The sequence below is a fragment of the Piliocolobus tephrosceles genome, chromosome 6 (genome assembly GCF_002776525.5).
Source record: "Piliocolobus tephrosceles isolate RC106 chromosome 6, ASM277652v3, whole genome shotgun sequence".
NCBI classification, from domain to species: Eukaryota; Metazoa; Chordata; class Mammalia; order Primates; family Cercopithecidae; genus Piliocolobus; species Piliocolobus tephrosceles.
In genome coordinates, this window is record NC_045439.1 from 106,963,405 (window position 1) to 106,987,064 (window position 23,660).

At 41.5% G+C, this 23,660-nt stretch overlaps 1 protein-coding gene and 1 non-coding gene across 2 annotated transcripts in view; both read left to right on the top strand.

The window, feature by feature from the left end:
* Positions 1–23,660, top strand: part of MYO1E (myosin IE) — a 242,623-nt gene that overhangs the window by 15,823 nt on the left and 203,140 nt on the right. The gene's annotated exons all lie outside the window — the stretch shown is intronic.
* Positions 15,585–15,688, top strand: LOC111553724. The gene has a single exon (XR_002735044.1). It is a non-coding gene; the product is annotated as a U6 spliceosomal RNA (small nuclear RNA).

Genomic DNA, 23,660 nt, shown 5'->3' on the forward strand with positions numbered 1-23,660 from the left:
ATCCCAGCTACTCGAGAGGCTGAGGCAGGAGAATTGCTTGAATTCAGGAGGTGTATGTTGTAGTGAGCTGAGATTGTGCCCTTGCACTGCAGCCTGGGCAACAAGAGTGAAACTCCATCTCAAAAAAACGAAACAAAACAACAACAACAACAAAAAATAATACTTAATGGGAGGCAGGGCGCAGTGGTACAACGCCGGTAATCCCAGCACTTTGAGAGGCCCAGGGAAGCAGATCCCTTGAGCTTAGGAGTTTAAGACCAGCCTGGGCAACATGGCAAAGACCTGTCAGTACAGAAAATAGCTGGGTGTGGTGTTGCACACCTGTAGTCCCAGCTACTTGGGAGGCTTATGTGGGAGGATTGCTGGAGCCCAGGAGGCAGAGGGTGCAGTGAGCTAACATTGCAGAGAGAGACCCTGTTTCAGAAAAAACACCACCAAAAAACCCCAAAAAACTTAATGGGAAAAATGCTTGTATTTATTTGTGTTACGCTGAGTATACAATCTTTAAAACTACCCCCAGGTCTTTTCCTTGAGGGACAAAAGTAGGGTGCAGAACTGCCTACAAGGTGGAGCTTTCTTAAAATCTCCAAAAAACTGCTGCCCTTGGGTACTCAGCTGATAGAGTGAACAGGAGGAGTGAACGAATCGGTGAAAGCACCCTGTTATTTAAATGTCACAAGCCTTTGATTTTCATTGGAACCTTGTCTGATGTGTGTCACTCCTCGCTCCGTTGTACTTGCCCTTTGGAAAGATGGAATGGTGAGGACAGAGAGGAGACAGCTGATAAAAAGACACTTAAGAGGGCACCAGAAAGCCACGTGGCTTGTCCCTGGAAGGCGGTAGAAAGCAATCTGCAGTCATGATGCCTTTCTTGACTCATCAGTAGCTATAATGTTGAAAATGGGGCAAACGCCTTCCACCTACAACTATTTAACAAAAGGTAGTTCTCCTAGAAAACAGAATCTGTTGTATATGTTGCCAGTGATTTTCACAAGTGTAGATGCCTAAGAAATAGGCAAATATACTGAGTGCGGTGGGTCACTTACAATCCTAGCACTTTGGAAGGCCTAGGCAGGTGAATTGCTTGAGGCCAGGCATTCAAAACCAGCCTGGGCAACATGGTGAAACCCCGTCTCTACAAAAAATAAACAAAAATTAGCGAGGCATTGTGGTGTGTGCCTGCAACTCCAGCTACTTGGGAGGCTGAGGTGGGAAGATTGCTTGATCCAGGCACATTAAGTCTGCCGTGAGCCCTGATCATCCACTGTACTCCAGCCTGGGTGACAGAGTGAGAGCCTGTCTCAAAAAAAAAGAAAAAAATAGGCAAATACAAGAGATGGAAAAAGGAATTGAAAGAATTGCCATGGGATTGTGCATTAGTTAGACAATTTGCTTTTTAAAATTGCATGTGGTTTTGAAGGACAGGTTGAATTTGGATATTTAAAATGCTTAGGTAAAGCTAAGACTGGCAGGGTCAGACTGTGCCCATGAAATCTTTGTTCTGGAACTCAAGTGAAAAATTGGCAGATTTACACTTGTTGAGCTTTTTAGAGTACATGTTCCATGTAGCTCCAGGTGGCTGGGTGAAACATGCTAAGCTCTACAGAAGGGTAAAAGAAAAAGCCTCCCACATAAGTAGCAGGAGTAGGTTAACCTGTAGTATCTGGAAAGATATGTAGATCATCAGAACATTTGGAAGGAGGAATTGCCAGTGGCCTTTAGACGAGGAATGGAGGAGTTGAGATAGGCAAGGTAAATTGGGGCCCTCCTGCCAATCGGAAGTTTTTGAGTGATATTTTTAATATTTATTATTCCATCCTCCTTGGTTGGAAAGTCATGAAGGAGAGGGACACTGTCATGCTCATGGTTCGGGTTTGTATTTCTGGCATGGGGTAGAATTGGCAACTCTGCTGAATTGAACAACTGTTCCCCACTAGACCAAAAGTGCCCGGAGGACTGAAAACCTTCCAATTCAACTTGGTGGCAGCAGGGCAGCCGCCAAGTGATTGATGAGAGCCAGCAGATTAAAGGAGACAACTAATTGTAAACTGGAAATATTTTTCAAAGATAAAAGTAGCCTCCTCAGATAAAACCACTAGGGCTTCCTTTTGAGTTTTCTTTTCACAGAACAGGATATTAGTGGTTTGGTGGGTCTCCTGCAGGAGGGAGTAGCTGTGGACGGAAGCTGGTAGGCTGGGAAGGATTCTACCTGTTTCTCACCCCTTTCCTACTAAGGCCTCTTCAACTGAGAGGCTAGGTAATTAATTACCTGAGATCACACAACCAGTCCTGACCTGTCCCCACAAGGGGTGGAGCTATTATTTCCGGGTCAAAATGAAAACAAAATTCACCAGAGTGCTATCCGTTCACAAGCTCCCAACTCCGAACAGACAGCCATTGCAATGGTGTCCACCTGGGCACCATTTTGGAGACTGATATTTATGATCACATTTAGGTTCACATGCCAGGTGCCCTCCTGGCATGGAGGCAGCAGCCTGTTCGAGTTCTGCCACCTGAGGACACCCAGACCTGTGACCCCAAGTGAGGGCTTTTCTGACCTTTGGGGAGGAGTTAGGCTGCTTTTGCTGATATGAAAGATCACTGCCAGATTCATGGCCAGGATAAAAAAGTTTGCCTTGTTAGGTGATACAGACTTTCAGAATGTAGAATTTCCTGACCAAGGTTGTGTCTGTTCTGGTTTAAAGAGGAAAATTTGCTGCCTGTGTTTTTCCTTAAGCCAACGCACCACCCACCTGCGCTAGAGGAATCTGGTATTGCTCTCCTCCAAAGGCCAGGACAGTCTCAAAGGAGACATGCTAATAGCTTAATTGTTTTGTTTATTCTGCTCCTCACAAATTCCAGTAGCTACATTTACATTGAGATAACTTTTTTCAGATGTCTTGTCATTTCCCTTGGTTTTGAATGGCTCCTAATGTTTGCCTTTAGTGTTGTTTTGAAAGGTTGATGGAGCCTGTTAGTAATGGGTGTGGCTTTCTCCAAATGGGGGTTTTTCTTAGTGTGTGGTAGAGAAAGTGCGAGTAATTTTAAAAATAAAATATGCACACTTTTTCTATCTGTACACACAAACTGTAGATTATTTTGGAGCCTGATATTTATGATTACATTTATGTTCACATGCTTTAGGTTTTGGGGGTTAAAAGATTAACATGTGCAAGGGAATGGTGATATTTAACAGGACAAAAATTTCGCGTTTACAGAGCTGTGGTTTGCTTTTCAAAATGTAGAGGTTTGTTTCTACACCTTTGCTTTTTTTTTCTTTTTTTTTTTTTTGAGATGGAGTTTCACTCTTGTTGATCAGGCTGGGGTGCAATGGCGTGATCTCGGCTTACTGCAACCTCCACCTCCTGGGTTCAAGTGATTCTCCTGCCTCAGCCTCCCAAGTAGCTAGGATTACAGGCACGTGCCACCACACCCGCCTATTTTTTTTCGTATTTTTAGTAGAGACGGGTTTTCTCCATGTTAGCCAGCTGGTCTTGAACTCCTGACCTCAGGTAATCTGCCCACCTTGGCCTCCCAAAGTGCTGGGATTACAGGTGTGAGTCACCGCACCTGGCCTGTTTCTTCACCTTTGACCAGGAATCAAGTATAAGACTATTCTGGTTCATGTTGTAAATGCTTTTTTTTTTTTTTTTTTTTTTTTTTTTTTTTTAAGATAAGGTCTCTATCTGTCACCCAGGCTGGAGTACAGTGGTGCCATCACAGCTCACTGCAGCCTTAATTAAACTCCTGGGGTCAAGCGATCCTCTTACCTCAGCCTCCCAAGTAGCTGGGACTACAGACGTGCATCACTGCACCTGGCTTAAATGCATTTTTATAAATTTAGTATAAACAAGACATTTTAGATTGAATAACTTTGAATGTACTAGGACAGTAATTTTTAATGCAGGTGGGATCCAACTTTTGAGAAATGTGAAGGGAAATGTGAAGGTTGAAGAAAGTTAAATCAACTGCTGTTGGCTAAATCTAGGTGTGCTGACCTCCTTAGAAAAGAAATGCTTCCTTTGCCTGCAAACCGGAGTTTGGGAAATTTAGAGCTAGGAAATCATGTGGTTGATCTTAACGTTATAAATCACTCAGACAAATACAGGATAATGCTGTTTTCGGAAGTGCTTGTGATTGTACAGGATTACATGGTGATAAAGAGTTTTCAATGGCTCCTCCAGTTTCTGAGGGAGTTCTGTGCTTTGCTTTCTTGGTAATTCCTTCTGCAGACTTTAGAGCCTTTGAGGGGGGCTGGGTATGCTTCCGTGAATTTAACAGTTTAATATGCTGTTGAATAGAAGGGAATCTGCTATTGGATCTAGCAATTACTAAGAAACCACCTCTGTATCATCCAGCATTTGTACTTACTTTGAAGTACGTATTAGTATTTTCCTTGGTTTACAGACAGGAAAATGAGTTAGGTACCCTGTTCAAGGTCACCCATCTGAAAAGTGGCAGAGAGGGGATTTAAACTCCTGGTCATCTGAATCTAAGGTCTGCTTAGAAGAGGAGCTGTTTGCTTCTAGACACATGCATATTTAGGTTGTGGGTCCATGGACTAATAGCATGGGCATCCCTGGGATATTATTAGAAATGCAGAACTCTTGGTCCCACCCACACCTGATTCCAGATCTGTGTTTTAACAAGGTCTCTAGGTGATTGCAAAGCACTACTGCACAGGAACACTTCCCCAGAGGAAGTGTGATGGCCACCCTCCAGGATATCATCTTCCAAGTTTAGGGACGTGCCAGATATCCCAAGTCTTCAGATATGCGACTCAGTCATCTTTAATTATCCTGCTCAACCAAAAATTAAAAAGCAATTCCTCCAAGTGGAATCAAGGGAAACTTTTCTCCTAGACAATTCTGGAGGGAGTCCAGCTGTCTTTGAGGAGATGCACAGAATAGGTTGTTGCCTACAGCATGCTTGGAGAACCTATAACCTGGGGTCCCTCTTCCATGGCTGCTGTCCATGCCATACTTTCTCCCATTACTGATCCCTCTGAACTAGTCTATCAAACCTTCTCCTAAAGAGGCTGAGAACAGATTTTGTCAGGCCAGAGAAGAAGAGGTCCAGAATGGGGACTATCAATAGCATGAAAATAGAGAAGGGCATGAAAGAGAGCCCAGCCTTCAGAACGCTCCAGTCCAGGTGCTTTAGAACTGCACCTTACCTTTTCCTTCTACCTGGTTTTCCTTTTAGAATTCCCCCAGGCATCTATGCTGGAGACAGTAGTGTCTTTGTCTGTTGTTCCCCTCCCTGCCTTGCTCCTGCCAGTTCCACCGCCCTGTGAGTATATCTTCATAGGGCCCCCCCTTCCTTTTCACAGTGGCCACCCCAGTTTGGATGTGCATTGTCTTACACTGGGAACATTACAAGAGTTTCCTAAGTGGTCTTCACTCTTATCGTCCTGTAATTCACAGAAATAGCATCAGCACATCATCTTCTAGTAACACAGCTTTGCACCTGTCACTCTTCTTCAAAAACTCTCAGTTCCTACTGCGAACACTCTAAAGACCAAAATGCATTACGGTCTAAATTACACCAATTACTGGTTGCGTTTATCCACCTTTATTTTCCAGTAGTCCTTCTGAAATAAACTCCGTGAGGGCAGCCTACATGCCTTGTTCCTGCTATTAGCTCCTAGCACAGTGCTTGTACACAGTAGATTCTCACTAAATATTGATTGAATGACTGAATGAACTTATTCTCAGGTTTATGTTTTATAGTCTGCCTAGAATACACTCCTTGGTCAGACCATTTCCCGTAACTGGATTTCCCTTCCCTTTTTTGCTGTTTATCTGAATCCTTAAAACACCAAGTAAGGCCAGGCGCGATGGCTCACGCCTGTAATCCCAGCACTTTGGGAGGCTGAGGTGGGCAGATCACGAGGTCAGGAGATCGAGACCATCCTGGCTAACATGGTGAAACCCCATGTCTACTAAAAATACACACAAAAATTAGCTGGGTGGGTGGCGGATGCCTGTAGTCCCAGCTACTCAGGAGGCTGAGGCTGGAGAATGGCATGAACCCGGGAGGCGGAGCTCACAGTGAGCCGAGATCACACCACTGCACTCCAGCCTGGGCGACAGAGTGAGACTCCGTCTCAAAAAAGACAAAAAACAAAAAACCAACCAAACAAAACAACAACAACAACAACAAATAAAGACTAGTTTCCTGGAAGCCTTTGATTTAACTCATAGAGATCATTGCCTTCTCCAAATTGTAGCCCTTGTCATAGAGTTACTTATTTGGGACTAAACTATGTCATCTTGCATTGTTATCCGTTTTCATACAGTCTCTTACAGTCCAAATAGACTGTAAGCCTCTTGAGATCAGAAGTAATTTACATTTCTTTGTATTTTTCAGAATTCACCATCTTTCCTTTTGGCCTTCCCACATTCCTGTATACTCTCGACAGTCCCTGGTTATCTGACAGTTCATATTGGGGAATTATGGTTGGTTGTGGATCTGGCCTCCTCTCCCCACTTTCTTCTCAGTAATGCACGTAGTCTCTGAGGGCAGATACTACATTCTCCTGTGTCTTTTCTGGTTTATTGAATGATAGAGGCTGTACTTTGTCCTTTTCAATTTTATCTACATTCTTTTCCTTCTCCTGCTCAGTTCTTGGAACTCCCGTTTCTGAATGTCTACGAGTACAATGATGGTGAATAGAAAGTAATGAAACTGAGTCAGTGTATCCTGTAGCTGGAGTGTGAAGGTGAGTCAGCCGACAGCAGCAGTGGGTCTCTTCCACCCTGAGGAAAGGCAGGAGCCGGCCTGGTGATCAGGGAAGGAGGTCCTCCTCCCTACATTGTTTCCTGCAACTGAGTAGAACAAATTACTTCACTGTACTTCAGTTTCATTTGTTAAAAAATGAAGTAAGAATAGCTTCCATTCTCTTCATTCAAGTGGTGATGCATTGACAATTAATAAGAAAATTATAAAATGCCTTAGATACCACCATTGGGACTATGTAACGCACCACAACCTGGTGGCGACTGAGGCTGTGTTCTAGCCACCTCTCTTTTCTGACTCTACCACATCGCCCTAAAGTTAGAGGCAACAATAGCATTACCGCATTAGTGTTTTTCTAACAAACCTGTTCAAGTCCTGGCTCACTGAATTTTAGGGAAGTGATATCATTTCTCTCCAGTCTTTTAATAGATTGTCTTTGAAAGAGCTGCATGTTGCCCATTAAGGAAATGCTTCAGTTGAAAATAATTAAGGTTAGAAATGGTTTAAGAAAATAGACTCATCTCTGCTTGACCTGCGCAGCCTCGAACTTCCGTATCTCTTAGTTTGGGGAGGGATGGATGGCAGATGTAGAGTGCTTCAATTTTTGTTTTGCAGAAAGTTATATCATCATCATATAGAACAGACATCACAGAATGAAATTAATTAGTAATGCATTCACTGAATTTGGGCAGGATAGTTTGCCTATTAGAAAAAATTCTTGGCAAGGATAAGGATGATTTCTCATCCTCCTCCCTAACTGGCTGGGTAATTTAAAGGTTTTTGAGTTGAAATTTTCTGAATGGAGTCGGTTCAGTTTACCCTTTTTTATATGGTAGATTGGTAATAGTGCATTACTGGGAGTGGAGGAAAGACACCTTTTTCTGCCTTAACCCTGAGCTGGAGGAAGCACAGCCTTGTCTAGAAACGAAAGACATAATTATATCCATTTCATATGCAGTATGACAAAATCATTAGAAAATTATAATTGCAAGTAGAAAAAATATAGGAGGCATACGCATGTATGTCTAAGATGTTCATATGAGAAGTTATGGGAGGAAAATGAAATAATTACTAATTAATAATTACTGTTAATAAGGTTTCAAGTGATCCCCTTTTTTCCCCTTGCCTGGGTGTCCTTCCATCACAGCCAAGTCTTAGACCAGTTTCTAGATCCAGGCTCAACAAAATTCCCTCCCCTGGACCCCCAAGCCTTCCCAGATAGACACCTTTCTCTTCCATATGTCCATGGCACCTAGTTTGAAATGTTCTTACCTCATGCGTCATGGTCTGCCTTGTGTTAGACCCTTTAAGCTTTTGTGTCTCATTAAGATACTGAACTCGGCGGCACGGTGGCTCATGCCTGTAATCCCAGCACTTTGGGAGGCCTGGGCGGGCGGATCACCTGAGGTCAGGAGTTTGAAACCAGCCTGACCAACATGGTGAAACCCCGTCTCTACTAAAAGTACAAGATTAGCCGGGCATGGTGGCGCATGCCTATAATCCCAGCTACTGGAGAGGCTGAGGCAGGAGAATCACTTGAACCTGGGAGCCGAAGGTTACAGTGAGCCGTCATCGTGCCGTTGTACTCCAGCTTGGGCAACAGAGTGAGACAACATCTCAAAAAAAAAAAAAAAAAGAAAAAGAAAAAGAAAAAGAAAGATATTGAACTCCAGGGAACGGAAGTTGTTTCTGACATATAGCCAATGGTCTTAATCCAGATGAAATTCACCTGTAGTGCTTTTTAAAAATGACAATCCTTGGGCACCATCCTAGACCGAAAGGATTCAGACACAACTGTATTACTTTTCAGAGCTTCCTGGGTGGTTCCTAAAGGCAGCCTAGGTTGAGAGCCACTGTTTAAGCATTGTTGGCTATGCCATAATTTGATGCAACACCAAATGCAAACTGATTGGGATGTATTTTTGCCATGCTGTAACACACCATGTAACTTAGAAAGTTTTGTGGTTTTGGCTTTTTTGGTGAGGGAGGGTATTATTTAATACAGCTGACTTGAATAAATAGTAAACTAGTTCCCAGGGGACTTTACAAAAGTTAAGCCTTTGTGTGACTAGCGCCTGAGGGGTTTCGTGGATGGCAAGGCTATGGTAGTTTTACCACCTGAATTCTCTTACCTCATCCCCACTTTGGCGTTGACCCTAGACCAGAGGCCTCCAAAACATGGCGAGGCATCAAAACCACCTGAGGAGGTGATTCAGCTGGTTTGCGATGAGGCTTCAAAATCTGTTTTTCACCAGGGCTCCAGGTGATTCCAGTGGAAAAACTGATAGTAAGGGGACCTGCTGCTTTACAGCTGTGTGGAATTGAAAATGACGTGGGTCTGGATCATAAGCAGCAGGGTGTTTTTCTTGCTTTTCCTAGATTGTCTTCCTTAACCCCAAATTATGTAAGTACATACATATTTTCTCTAGAACTTCTTTGTATTTTTAAATTTTAGCTCCTTATGTCACCCGAAATTTACTTTTCTGGTGTGAAGGAGGGGTATAATTTTTTCCAAATGGTTAGTGGTCCTAAAAATAATTTATTCAGCGGTGGATTCTTTGTCTTCTGTTGTGAAGTGCCGCCTTTATCTTATGTTAAATTCGTATCTATCATTTGTTTCTAGCCTCTTCTGTTTCCTTGATCCTTTTCTTTATTCCTAAACCAGTTGCTAGTACCACATTATATAATTACTCTAGTTTCAGAATATGTTTTTATATATTTTTTTTTTTGGCAAGAATTTACTAATTAAGTTCCTTTTTAAGTGAGTTCATGGCAATTTATACTCATTTACTCTTCCAGATAAAATTTGGGATCAATGTGTCAAAGTTCCAAAACAAAATCTCTTTGGAACTTTGGTTGGAGTAGCATGAACCCTCTAGAGCAGCAATCCGCAACCTTTTTGGCACCAGGGACCGGTTTCGTGGAAGACAGTTTCTCTGCAGCCTGGGGTGTGGAATGGGGATGGTTTTGGGAGAAAACTGTTCCACCTCAGATAATCGGCCTTAGATTCTCATAAGGAACGCGCGGCCTAGATCCTGCGCATGCTCAGTTCACAATGGCCTTTGCGCTTCTATGGGAAGCTAGTGCTGCTTTGATCTGACAGGAGGCGGAGCTCGGGCGGAAATGTTTGCTCACCAGCCGCTCACCTGCTGCTCTGCAGCCAGGTTCCTGACAGGCCACAGCCAGCACAGGTCCATGGCCCCGGGGTTGGGAACTGCTGCTCTAGAGCACTTTGAGAAGGTGAACGTCTTTGTAACTGATACCTTACATCTACAGACAACCGTGTCCATCCCCATCAGCCCTTCTTTCAGGGGCCTCCATTTGTCTTTATGCTTTTCTTTACACAATTATTTCACTTTCTTTCTTTTTTTTTTTTTTTTGGAGACAAGGTCTTGCTCTGTCACCCAGGCTGGAATGCAGTGGCATGATCTCACTGCAACCTCCACCTCCTGGGATCAAACGATCCTCCCATCTCAGCCTCCTGAGTAACTGGAACTACAGCTGTGTGCCTTCATGCCCAGCTAATTTTATTTATTTATTTTGTAGGGATAAGGTTTTGTCATGTTGCCCAGGCTGGTCTTCAACTCCTGGGCTCTAGTGGTCCTCCAAAAGCGCTGGGATTACAGGCGTGAGACACCATGCCCAGCCATCTTCCCCATTTCTTGTTTACTACTGGCATTTTATAACCCTTGCTCCTGATTTGAATGGAGTATTTCCTATAACATTGTCTTTTGAAAATATTAATTATTTTATCCGTAGTTCTTATAATTTAATGGATATCATGTCATAACCCATGGAATTACAAGAATCTCACTCACCTGAATATGGAGGGATTGTAGCATTCTGAGGCATTCCATTTTTCACTCTTGCTTCAGAAACAGACAAAATGGGTTCTCCTCAAGTGTCCCAGTGCACTCTTCTTCATGAACAGAGTGGCCTGGGCTATGGGGCCGTCATTCGGAGGCTCTTTGGCAGAGTTGCAGAAGGAGCTGAGTCTGGGCTAAATGTGGTCCATGGTGGGACACAGCCTGCAGTTTGTGCCTCTGAATAGCTCCCTGGTCGGGAGCTGGATGTTCAGTGATGCACCTCATCATCCTAAGGTCAAGAAAGCACAAGTGGAAGAAGGGGAACGATGTCTTAATTCTGCCTAGGTGAATGAGGGATTCAGAAGTGGAAACCAGGCCTTTGCTTATAATCTCAGAAGGAAAAAAGGATGATTCCAGGAATCAAATAATTCTAAGAACCACTTATATAAAAAGCATTTTGCAAACTATAAAGTGATATTCACATGCATTTGGAAGTACTACCTCCATGTGTGTTAGCTGCATTTGAAAGTCTTTTAGAAAGAGAGCAATGCAATTGCTGGATAAAACCTCATCCCTCTACCCCAGAATTGTTGTCAGAGCTTTAAGGCAGTTTTATGTGAAAGCAGAGGAAAGTAACAGTAACTCTTTAATCCAGACATGTGTCTAAACCGTGGATAACTCACAGAAGGCCTTAGAGACTCTGAGAATTGGTGAATATCCTATATAGCCTTAGCATCCACAGGCTAAATACCCCTCCAATCCCTGAGTGAGGGGATGCGAGCTGTTAGCAATGTCCCATCCCTGGTACCTCACTCTTTGCATTTCCCTGTCTTCCTCAATCATCTTGTATCACAGGAGGTATAAGAGTAGTTAGGCAGTTCTATTTTTTGACAGGAGATTAAAAGCCAAAGTTAAAGGTAAATGCTTAACCCCTTGGGTTCTAATAAGCTAGTAAAGCCTGGGCAATATAGTAAGACCCCTATTTCTAAAAAAAATTTTTTTTAATTAGCTGAGTGTGGTGGCACATGTGCCTGTAGTCCCAGTTAATCAGGAGGCAGAGGCAGGAGAATCCCTTGAGCATAGGATTTTGAGGCTCCCCAAGAGAAAGCTGATGCTCAGAGAGGGTAATATGTGGTAAGAGTTAAACCTCAGTCCTGGTACCTTTGCGTTTTTGTGCTATATTTCTTATGCAATATTCTGCTCTTTGCTTAGGTTTTTTTTTTTTCCCCCCTAATTTAAATACTTCAACTGCATTTCTGATCTGTTAGCCTTTCTGTGTACTGTTACCTGATTGCTTTTGGAAAAGAGCTTCCAGTGGGCTAAATATGTTTAGTCTGCTGTGGCTTCTGAAGTCCCTCATCTTTAGGGAGAAGTGGCTCCTCTGTCTACCCAATTGGTCAAGCCGCTTTCTTTTCTTGATGTTCTTTTTTTCTTCATAAAAAGTTAGGCATTTAAAATTTTTTCTGTTCGTCTTTCTAAATAAAGTACTTAAAGTTATTTTGAAAGCTATGGTCATATCCTGTCAATATGCAAACAGATGAGTTGATTTTTAAAAAATGATGTGCTAGTTTGAGATCTTGGTTCTTCTAGTACCTATTGATTCTAGTGCCTATTAACTGGCTAATGACTGCTTGTATTTGTTGAATCTAAATATTATGTTCATTGATTGGTGGTTCCCTGGCAGCACTCCCCGTGGGCCTGTGCGTTGGAGAACATGGGAAGAGATACCTGCTTGGGGAAAGGTGGGAGGTAAGAGTGGGAAGGACTTCGGTGGTTTTGGTGCCAGCTTAGCCACGGTAGAATAAAGTACTCAGTAGATTTCTAAGGTTTCTGACTCCACACCCTGGTTCCCTGATAGCATCTATGGACTCACCTGGGCCCAGGGCTGTCCTGAAGGAAAGGACACAAGCCTAGCTGGCTTCACCACTTGATGATTGTAGGGCCTAGGGTCTTGAGGGAGCATAGGCCAGATACTTACACAGGCCTTGGGCAAGACCCAGTGTTGTGCTGGCTTTAGGTCAGACCTGCAGTCCCAGTGGTGGTGGCCATAGGGGTGCTTGTGTCACCCTTCCCCCAGCTCTACACATCTCAGCACAGAGAGGAAGACTCTACTCTGTTTGGGAAAAAGTAAGGGAAAAGAACAAGAGTCTCTGCCTGATAATCCAGAGAGTTCTTTTGGATCTTACACAAGACCACCAAGGCAGTACCTCTACGAGTCCGCAAGAACTACAGTGTTACTGGGCTTGGGGTACCCCATAATGCAGATATGGCTGTGGTGTCCAAAAATGTAGATCATAACAACCAAGTCCCTTTGAATACCTGGAAAACGTTCCAAAGAAGGATGGGTACAAACAACTCCAGATTGTGAAGCCTACAATAAATTCTTAACTCTTCAATACCTAGATACCCGTGAATATCCACAAGCATCAAAACCATCTGGGAAAACATGGCCTTACCAAATGAAATAAATTGACCAGGGGTCAGTCCCAGAGAGACAGAGATATGGGACCTTTCAGAAAGAGAGCTCAAAATAGCTGTTTTGAGGAAACTCAATTTCAAGGTAACACAGAGGAGGAACTCAAATCTTATCAGATAAATTTAACAAAGAAATTGAAATAAGTTAAGAGGATCAGGCAGAAATTCTCAAGCTGCTGAATGCAATTGACATACTGAAGAATGCATCAGAGTCTCTTAGTAGCAGAACTGATCAAGCAGAAGAAAGAATTAGTGAGCTTGAAAGACAGGCTATTTGAAAATACACAGTTAGAGGAGAGAAAAGAAAAAAGAATTGAAAAGTATGAAGCCCACCTACAAGATCTAGAAAATAGCTTCAGAAGGGCAAATCCAAGAGTTATTGGCCTTAAAGGGGGTACAGAGAGAGAGAGATAGTAGTGGAAAGTTTATTCAAAGGGATAATAAGAGAACTTCCCAAACAAAAGACATCAAAATTTAAGTACAAGAAGGTTATAGAACACCAAGCAGATTTAACTAAAAGGAAATTACCTCAAGGCGTGTAATAACAAAACTCCCAAAGGTCAAAGATAAAGAAAGGATCCTAAAAGCAGCAACAGAAAATAAACATATAACATATGATGGAGCTCCAACACGTCTGGCAGCAGACTTTTCCGTGGAAACCTTACAGGCCAAGAGAGAGTGGCATAAGGTGCTGAAGGATTAAAACAACAACAACAACAACGCTTACTCTAGAATGGTGTGTCTGGCAAAAATATCCTTCAAACATGGAGGAAAAATAAAGACCTTCCCAGACAAACAAAAGCCGAGGGATTTATCAACCCCAGGCCTGTCCTACAAGAAATGCTAAAGGGAGTTATTCAATCTGAGAGAAAAGGATGTTAACAACCAGTGACAAATCATCTGAAGGTACAAAACTCACTGGTAATAGTGTACACAGAAAAACACAGAATATTATAACAGCATAATTTTAGTGTGTAAACTATCCATATCTTAAATAGAAAGATGAAAGGATGAATCCATCAAAAATAATAACTTTTCAAGGCATCGAGAGTACAATAAGATAAATAGAAACAAAAAGTTAAAAAGTGGAGAGACAAAATTACAGAGTTTTTATTAGTTTTCTTTTTGCTTTTTATGCAGTCAGTGTTAAGTTGTGATCAGTTTAAAATAATGGGTTATAAGATGTTATTTGCAAGCCTCATGGTAACCTCAAATCTAAAAACATACAGCAGGTACACAGAAATTAAAATGTGCCACCTGGGAAAATCACCTTAAAGGAAGATAGGAAAGAAGGACAGAAGGAAAAGAAGACCACAAAACAACCAGAAAACAAATAACAAAATGGCAGGAGTAAAGCCTAACTTACCAGTAATAACATTGAATGTAAATAGACTAAACTCTCCAATCAAAAAACATAGAATAGCTGAATGGATAAGAAGCAAGACTCAAGGATGTATTGCCGACAAGCAACACACTTCACCAAATCAAATCAAAATGGATTAATGCCTTAAATCTAAGACTTCAAACTATGAAACTACTAAAACAAAACATTGGGAAGGCTCCAGGACATTGGTCTAGGCAAAGATTTTTTGGACAAATGGGATCACATCAAGTTAAAAAGTTTCCACACAGCAAAAGAAAAAATCAACAAAATGAAGAGACAGCCCACAAAATGGGAGAAAATATTTGCAAATTTTCCATCTCACAAGGGTTTAATAACCAGAATATAGAAAGAGCTCAAATAACTCTATAGGAAAAAAAATCTAATGATCTGATTTTAAAATGGGCAAAAAATCTCAATAGACGTTTCTCAAAAGAAGACATACAAATGGCAAACAGGTGTATGAAAAGGTGCTCAACACCACTGATAATCAGAGACATGCCGATAAAAACTACAACGAGATATCATCTCACCCAAGTAAAAATGGCTTTTATCCAAAAGACAGGCAATAATGAATGCTGTCAAGGATGTGAAGAAAAGGGGAAAAGGGAACTCTCATACACTGTTCGTGGAAATATAAATCAGTACAGCCATTGTGAAGAACAGAAGGGAGGTTCCTCAAAAAACTAAAAATAGAGCTAGCTACCTTATGATCCAGCAATTCCATTGGTAGGTGTAAACCTAAAAGAAAGGAAATAAGCATATGGAAGAGATATCTGTATTCCCATGTTTATCCTAGCACTATTCATAATAGCAAATATTTGGAATCAACCTAAGTGTCCATCAACTGATGACTGAAATCATCTGTTGATAGACAACAGAGTACTAATCAACCATAAAAAGGAATGAAACCCTGTCATTTGTCATCTGCAAGAACATGAATGGAACTGGAGGTTATTATGTTAAGTGAAATACGCCAGGCACAGAAAGACAAATTTCATATTTTCTCACTTATTTGTGGGAGCTAAAAATTAAAACAATTGAACTCATGGAGATAGGGAATCGAATGATGGTTACCAGAGGCTGGAAGGGGGATTGAGGAGACAGGGGTTATGGTTAATGGGCACAAAGAAATAGTTAGAAATAATAGTTAGAAAGAATGAATAAGACCTAGCATTTGCATGCTCATGGCAGCACATGTACTAAAATTGGAACGACACAGAGAAGATTAGCATGGCTCCTGCACAAGGATGGCATGCAAATTCATGAAGTGTATTTTAAATTTTATTGAAAAAAAAAATCTCACATTTCTTAGCATAACATAGTGACTATAATCAATAATAATTCGTGCATTTAAAAATAACTAAAAGAGTATTATTGGATTGTTTGAAACACAAAGGATAAATCCTTGAGGGTGTGGATACCCCATTTTTGATCATATGATTGTTACACATTGCATGCCTGTATCAAAATATCCATATATACCTACTTATATACACACCAAAATTAAACATTAAAATGAATTTTATATTATTTGAAGATTTTTCTTAAATCCTTCCTGATTTTTTCCAGAATAAAAACCAAATATTATAAAGTTAGTTTTAATTTTGACATTAAATGTCCAAGCAAATTAGAAATAAAAAATAGTAAGGAAGAATTAGAAACGGCAGTTATTTGCAAAGGCAATTGTAAACATGTCATTTGATGCTACTGTTATTCGACACTACACATGGTAAAAACACAGTGAGTGACATCATAGAAAACCAACTCAAGTATTACTTTTTCCTGACAGTTTTCCTTCTCCTTCCAATATTCCATAGAAATTAGACTGTCTAGAGAAAGTAAAACAAGAACAGAGCACATCACGGAAATAGAACATAAAGAAAAACAAGTTTTATGTGAAAAGTTTGCCTTATTTAATTTAAATATCAAGCTGGGTTTAAAAAATTACTATTGTTTTGAGACAAGGTGTTGCTTGTCATCCTGGCTGGAGTTCAGTGGCATGATCATGGCTCACTGCAGCCTCAATCTCCTGGGTTCAAGCAATCCTCATGCTTCTTGAGTAGTTAGGATTACAGGTTGCACACCACCATGCCCAGCCAATTTTAAAAATATTTTGTAGAGGTCAGGTGCAGTGGCTCGTGCCTATAATCCCAGCACTTTGGGAGGCTGAGACAGGCAGATCACCTGAGGTCAGGAGTTCAAGATCAGCCTGGCTAACATGGCAAAACTCTGTCTCTACTAAAAATATAACAACAAAAAAATTAGCTGGGTATGGTAGTGGACACCTGTAATCCCAGCTACTAGGGAGGCTGAGACAGGAGAATCGCTTGAACCCGGAAGGCAGAGGTTGCAGTAAGCTGGGATTGTGCCACTGCACTCCAGCCTGGGCAACATAGCAAGACTCTGTCATTAAAAAAAAATATATATATATATATATATATTTTGTAGAGAAGGTATCTTGCTATGTTGCCTAGGCTGGTCTTCAACTCCCGGGCTCATAGCAGTCCTCAGGCCTTAGCCACCAAAGTGCTGGGATTACAGGCTGGAGCCACCATACACGGACTGAATTTTTAAAATTCTTAGTAGGGAGACCTTTTAATTGCAAGTTGACTATAGGAACGAGAAGGAAAGTAGGTGACTGAACAACCCTATTAGGAGAGAAAAAATAGATGAATCAACATGAAGAATGTCTGGGATGGGAGCCTCACATGCCCAGAGCTGCCCTGTTGTGTCTCTTGGGAGGGGCTGTGTTCTGGATGAAGGCGGTCAACAGGGGGCTGGACTACTCTGAATATCAAGGGAATGAACTTGAGAAATACCAATTCTACAGTATGGAGTCAGTTAGGTCAAAGGTTTTGTACCCCAAATAACCAAGTTATCTTACATTTCTGTCTGCATTTGGAAACCAGAAGGTCAGTCAAATATTTGGTTAGAAAATCAGGAACAGGAAAACATCTTATTACACATAAAATCTGTATCCAAGCACTATGTATCATTCCACACCATCCGTTAGAACCAGCGGAGAGGAAGGCCCTGAAAGGTTTCTGTCTATTGAGGGTTAATAAAATGGAAGAGTTTAGTACCCATTCTTGCTACTTCGAGATGAATAAAATGTGTCATTGACATTTTCTTTTTTTTTCTAATCTTTTTTTTTTTTTGGAGACAGAGTCTTGCTCTGTCACCCAGGCTGGAATGCAGTGGCACGATCTCCACTCACTGCAACCTCTGTCTCCCACGTTCAAGTGATTCTTCTGCCTCAGCCTCCTGAGTAGCAGGGATTACAGGCATGTGCCACCATGCCCGGCTAATTTTTGTATTTTTAATAGAGACAGGGTCTTGCCATGTTGGCCAGGCTGGTCTTGAACTCCTGGCCTCAGGTGATCCACCCACATCGGCCTCCGAAAATGCTGGGATTATAGGCATGAGCCACAGCGCCTAGCCTGATGTTTTCTTTATAGGGTGTACTCTTTATTGTTTAAATGTCTATTTTTAGATATTGATAGACCTTTGTAGGTAGTTTCACCCCTGTCTTTGGTTCTCTTGCACTGTTTGCCCCATAGCATTCTAAATTTTTACCTAAATGGGTTTTCAAGGACCTTGCTCCTCCTGCCTGTGGGAAGTGGTTACAGGTTAGCAAGGGTTGAAACTCCCCTACTGTTTTTCCCAGCTTAGCAGGCTGGGTGGTCACCAGCCCCAACACTCCTGAGAGCCCGTAGAGACAGTCCTGGCCCAGCACTGAGGACATCTAGCAGGCAGGGTTGGCTGAGTGTTTTGTGGAGCAAGCTTAAGAGGACATGTTCTAAAACCAGAGAAGAAACATTTTTCTCTGTTCTCTACAGTTCAGCAGATAATATCCCTTTATGGATTTATGATAAACACAGTCCTCTCATTGACCAAGGTTGAAAAACTCAAAAAGTTTGCTCGGCACAGATCTGGGAGTCAGGAACGTGCTATGTGCTGAGGAAGACATTTCAACTCCTCTTTCAAGCAAAAAAATAATAATAATAAATTAACAAAAGAAAAAAGAAAAAGTCAATACTGATCTAGTTTATATAGCTATTATAAAAAATTATATTAATGAAAATAGAAATCCAGTTGTAAGTAAAGACAGCTACCAAATTCCTAAGCAATCTATTCATTTTTGTGGTTTTTTTTCAGACTTCAATACTTCTACTTGGTTTGCCTCACAATGCAATTGTCAATATAGGGTCACTTTAGTTATACTTAGTACCTGACTCTGTGAAGACCACAGAGCTTACTTCCTTTAGAATGATTTTGTTTGATTAGTTTACACTCTTAACTGACATTTCTCGGTTGAGTAGGAGGAAAAAAAGGAGCTTAATTTAACCATATTAGCCACATCATGGACAGGGAAATGTATGTTTAAGTGATTTGCCTTGTTGAGTAAAGATATATCTAAGCTTCGATTTTACTTTGTCCTATAAGAATTCTGTGAGCGAGATTTTTTTTCTTTTTTGAGATGGAGTCTCTCTGTGTTGCCCAGGCTGGAGTGCAGTGGCGTGATCCCAGCTCACTGCAACCTGCACCTCCCGGGTTCAAGCGATTCTCCTGCCTCAGCCTCCCGAGTAGCTGAGATTACAGCCGCAAACCGCCACGCCTGGCTAATTTTTTGTACTTTTAGTAGAGCCGGGATTTCTCCATGTTGGCCAGGTGGGTCTCAAACTCTTGACCTCAAGTGATTTGCCCGCCTTGGCCTCCCAAAGTGTTGGGATTACAGGCGTGAACCACTGTGCCCAGACGAGCAAAATATTTTTGACTATAGTAGTTTGAATGTTCTTTTAAGTTTCATAATGTAGGCTAAAGCTCTATTTTCTGCCAAATGCGAAATTGTAGAACAGAATAAACCCATGTGCTTTATATTATACGAATTATATCTGATGAATGTTCGTGTTTAGAAAAATCACAATCAAGCTCAGCAGTTATAGATACGGATAACACAGCTCCTTTCCTGAGCACAGCAGGTTTCATCATAATTGCCTTCATATGTTTTGTTTTCATACCTATAGTAAACTTAGGAAACTTAAAAATTTTTCAGTAGAAATTTAGAGTGTGGAGCCCTGGTTTGAGTCCTGGCTCTTGTCATCTTAGATCAGTTCCCTCCATTTTTACATCTGTAAAATGGAAATATTCATAATAGTAAAACACCTCAATAAGAATCAAATGAAATAAATGGAAGTGCTTTATAAAAGATAAAGAGTTCAATAACTGTACAATTCAGTAACTGCAAGGAGGTTATTTTATAAGCATAGATTTGTTTTAAAACTAGGGGTTCTCAACCCAAAATGCCCATCAATGATAGACTGGATAAAGAAAATGTGGTACATATAAAAAAGGATGAGTTCATGTGCTTTGCAGGGACATGGATGAAGCTGGAAACCATTATTCTCAGCAAACTAACATAGGAACAGAAAACCAAAAACCGCATGTTCTCACTCATAAGTGGGAGCTGAACAATGAGAACACATGGACACAGGGAGGGGAACATCACACATCAGGGCCTGTCGGGACGTTGCGGGGCTAGGGGAGGGGTAGTGTTAGGAGAGATACCTAATGTGGATGACGGGTTGATGGGTGCAGCAAACCACCATGGCACGTGTACATCTATGTAACAAACCTGCACGTTCTACAGATGTATCCCAGAACTTAGAAGTATAAAACAAACAAACAAACAAACAAAACTAGGGGTATACCGTGTGAATCACTGGAGGTATCAGAGAATTCTCAGATGGTCCGACACATGTCCAAAATTCAAGTACTATTAAAAAACACATAATTTTAAAAATAAAAGATACTTATGAAAGTCTGACAGCTAGATTCAAAGGGACATAAATAAACCTTATTTACCTTATGTATTTATGTCCCTTTGAATCTAGGGTTTTTTCTTTTCTTTTTTTTGAGACAGGGTTTCACTCCCATCACCCAGGCTGGAGTGCAATGGCATGATCTTGGCTCACTGCAACCTCCATCTCCTGGGCTCAAGCAATTCTCCTGCCTCAGCCTCTGAGTAGCTGGGACTACAGGAGCATGCCATCGCACCCAGCTAATTTTTGTATTTTTTTAGACATGGCGTTTTGGCATGTTGTCCAGGCTGGTCTCAAACTCCTAGCCTTGAGTGATCTGCCCGCCTCAGCCTCCCAAAATGCTGGGATTACAGGCCTGAGCTACTGCACCCAGCCTAGTTTTTTTTTTATCCCAGAAAAAGTTTCAAGATTTTTTTTTTTTTTTTTTTTTTTGCTTTTGTGTTAATATTTTGGGTATAGTAGGAGAGTGGATAGCACACTTGAGTTACTGCAGGACTTGTTTTTTTGTGTGACCAGAGAGAGCCCACAGCACACAGCCGGGTTCTCATTGGAAAACCATCAAAACAAGTGCAGACAGCACTGTTTACGGCCCGTGACACTCCTTCCTCTGCTTGAATCAGGACTACACATGGCTTCAGATGATACAGGTTCTTTCCTGACATGCAAGGGTAGTCATTTGAATGCATCCGTGTCTCTCCCACCACCTCCCAAAATGCTGGCCTAAGTTAATTGGTAAATAAATGCTCAGGCTGCTTAGCAGTGGCCTGTCTCTGGGGCATGAGGTCTAATATAGTTTAAATGTAAGTCCATCGTGGCCTCCAAGTAGCTAGGAAAACAGGTGGGGGACTTCAAAGAGATCTGAGAGCAAGCCTGGCCAGGTCTCTTCTACTTTTCCAGCCCTGGCTTATGTGTGGGACAATGGTGAAAAGCAGCCCTTGAGGTAGAACCAAGTGGGTTTTTTATTATTATTCATATTCGGCACAGATTTACTGATGCAAAAAACATGCTCTCCTGATGTGGCCACTGAATCATCACTTGCTTCTTTCAAAATCCCTAAAATCTTGCATTCTGTGGTATTTGGCAGATTACATCTCTTACTGTAGCAGCCTGTGCTTGCCAGCTGAAGTGTCTGAGAGTAGTCTGGAGTCATTTTCACACTCTTTGATGCTGGTCCACCTTTTACTACATACCAAGGATAGTACATATATCCACCAAGTGGTGCCAAATCTTGTTCTTTATTCTTCTTAAATTTTAACATCAAAATTGCACTTTATTTAATAATAAAAACATAAAGCCATGAGTTATGCAAGTAATGAATAAAGATTATTCTGAGTAGGCTTAGGTGCCGCAAGAATGCCCTTGTTTTTCTCTTTCATGGTTTGACCCGTTGTGATGTGAATGTTCTCTTTGAGACAATCTTTGTGTTAAATCTTTACACTAATAAATGTGTTAGAACTTCCTCGGGGATATTCTTAGCAAGGAGGAGTTGGTGGATGTGTTTTTTGCAAAGAAGCTTCCTTTGTCTGCTTGGCAGTTCCCTGTGAGGTTTCTGACCTGTACATGAGACATACAAGTGGACAGAGCAGAATGAGGGAGACATATATGCCAGTCTCATAAGTAAATCATTCTTGTAGTCAGTGTGGAAGAGTTGGTAAATTTCTGTCAGATTTCCTTCTGTTTTTGACTCTGCCAGGCTGAACCCAAAGACCCGGCATTGTGACTGGAAAGGGCTGCAAAAGAAAGCCCTTGCCAAGTGATCTCTGTATAATTGTCTTTCAGAGACTTCATAAGCTTTGGAGAATATTTGGATGAAGTTGGCAGTTTTATTGATACCATCTGATTTTACTTTGGTCCTATGGCAGTTTCTGCCACTTTGTCCCCAGTGGGGGAAATATGCTGTTACCATAAGGGAAAAGGTGGACATTTGGTAGCATTTTTCTGTGTTTATGTCAGGAGTTGTCTAAAATGGTCATATTTTTGTTTTTTTAAGAAAAAAAACTTACGGGTACAAAGTAGGTGTATGTATTTATGGGGTACATGCAATATTTTGATACGGTCCTACAATGCGTAATAATGACATCAGGATAAATGGGGTATCCATCACCTTAAGCCTTTATCATTTCTTTGTGTTATAAACATTCCAATTATACTTTTATTTTTACTTATTTATTTATTTTGAGACAGGGTCTCATTCGGTTGCCCAAGCTGGAGTGCAGTGATGCAATCATGGTTCACTTGATTCACCGCGGTCATGGTTAACCACAACCTCTTGGGCTCAGGTGAACCTCCTACTTCAGCTTCTGAGTAGCTGGAACTACAGGCATGTGCCACCATGCCAGGCTAATTTTTAAATTTTTTGTACAAATGGAGTGTCACTGTGTTGCCCGGGCTGATATCAAGCGATCCTTTCACTGTGGTATCCCAAAGCGTTGCTATTATGGGTGTGAGTCATTGTGCCCCACTGACAAGAGGTTCTTCATATTTCTTTTATATCCACTGCCACAAAACTGAGTGCAGTTGGTCTATTCGGTCAGGAAGTCACTTACCTTTCATGTGCTTCCCTATTACCTGGGCATATTTCCAGGGGGTTTCAGAGGAAGAAGTAGCTCTTTCCTATGAGGATATATGCTGGTTCTGAAATGTTTACTTAGATGCATAGTGGAAGCTCAAAAAATATTTACTGAACTCACTCTTGTGGTTTAGCTTTCAATTATAAGCATAGGAACAAAGAAAGAAAAAAGCAAGAAAAACTAGAGGCTGCAAACAAGGCAGCAAGAGCATGGATCTAGAAAGAAGTGGGGAAGTCTGTTTGCTCAGAGGAAGGATACCCACTCACCAATGGGAAATAGGTCCAGTGTTGTGTGGTAGGGTTGTGGGTGGTAGTAGAAATTTCACAGTGGGTGTGGAAGGTTGGTGAGTAGATGGACTATCTTCAAAAGTAGATACCTTGCTCTCACCTATAATCCCAGCACTTTGGGAGGCCGAGATGGGAGGATCGCTTGAGCCCAGAAGTTTGAGATTAGCCTGGCCAACATGGCAAAACCCCATCTCTACAAAAAAAATACAAAAATTACCCAGGTGCGGTGGTGTACCTGTAATCCCAGCTACTCCAGACGGGGCTGTCGCGGAGGATACTTGAGCCTGGGAGTTCAAGGCTGCAGCAAGCCAAGATTGCACCACTGCACTCCACCCTGGGTAACAGAGCGAGGCCCTGTCTCCAAAAAAGAAAGAAAGTAGATAGTGATGAAGCTGGATAGTTAAAACAGAAATTTGAAAAGCAAGGTGTGGAATTGCGATATAGGATTTCAGAGTTTAAAAGAAATGTGACATTTCTTAGTGGATTGTCCTTCGGTTGTGTTTGCTGAGCAACTGTCAGCTAGTGAGATTACTGTGTATGGCCAATCCAGATAAATGAGATGATGAAGTCTTTAT